This window comes from Choloepus didactylus, chromosome 14 (assembly GCF_015220235.1).
Source record: "Choloepus didactylus isolate mChoDid1 chromosome 14, mChoDid1.pri, whole genome shotgun sequence".
NCBI classification, from domain to species: Eukaryota; Metazoa; Chordata; class Mammalia; order Pilosa; family Megalonychidae; genus Choloepus; species Choloepus didactylus.
In genome coordinates this window covers 85,271,645-85,272,840 of record NC_051320.1, presented here as the reverse complement: position 1 = coordinate 85,272,840, position 1,196 = coordinate 85,271,645, and the positions used below count along the sequence as shown (strand labels likewise).

Sequence of the window (1,196 nt, the reverse complement as noted above, 5' to 3'; positions counted from 1 at the left end):
ATGCCTTCCAGATTGAGAAAGACCCGGAAACTCCGGGGCCACGTGAGCCATGGCCACGACTGTATCGGCAAACATCGGAAGCATCCGAGAGGCCGCGGTAGTGCTGGTGGCCTGCATCACCCCACAGGATCAACTTTGACAAATATCACCCAGGTTACTTTGGGAAGGTTGGTATGAGACATTATCACTAGAAGAGGAACCAGAGCTTCTGTCCAGCTGTCAACCTTGATAAATTGTGGACCTTAGTCAGTGAGCAGACACGGGTAAATGCTGCTAAAAACAAGACTGGAGTTGCTCCCATATCATTGATGTGGTACGATTGGGCTACTACAAAGTTCTGGGGAAGCGAAAGCTCCCAAAGCAGCCTGTCATCGTGAAGGCCAAATTCTTCAGCAGAAGAGCTGAGGAGAAGATCAAGGGTGTGGGGGGAGCCTGTGTCCTCGTGGCTTGAAGCCATGTGGAGGGAGGTTCATTAAATGCTAACAAATGCTTTTCTCTTGTGGTTTGAGTGTAGACTCTTTGATCTGAGTGTAGACTGAGCATAGTCAGCATCAGGAACCCACCTTAACCAGGTTCTAAGAAGAAATGTGGAGCCTTAGCTAATTAGCAAACTTGAACCTTACTTTCATTTATAAAATGAGAATGATACCTCTTGATAAAATTTTAGAATAATACCTGTTTGCATTATTTACAGTGGGTGGGAGAATGTACCCTCATCTGTTCCTTGGGGATTGAGACAGTTTTGATGGGTTTGAGGCAGTTCTGTAGAGCTAAATTCCTGATCCTAAGGGTTGCCTCCTGGGTTCCTTACCTTGGACTGAACCACTCTAGTTATAACTAGAATCTAGAATTAGTAGTATTTCTTACAGTCAAAATGGTAAGGAGAAAATACGGAAATCCTGAAGGCTAGAAACCGAGTCAGGTTTGATAGGGTTTATATCTTCCTGTTGAAGCCAAACTATGATAATGACCAATGCTCCTGTGCAATAAAACCTACAGAGAGTGGCCTTTCCTGAAGACAAATTCTAGTTTTTACCACAGAATGAAAGAATTTGCTTATAATACTCCAAATAGCAATTTCTCAGCTTCAGTTATTTAAATACTGATTCTCCATTGGTCCCTTATTTACAAAATTAATAAGTACAATAAAATAAGGCCTTGAGAATATATATATAAAAAAAAAGTCATTGGGGACT

The 1,196-nt window shown here is 42.1% G+C and overlaps 1 pseudogene; it reads left to right on the top strand.

Moving 5' to 3' along the window:
* Positions 1–485, top strand: LOC119509292 (annotated as a pseudogene).
* The last annotated feature ends 711 nt before the right edge of the window (positions 486–1,196 follow it).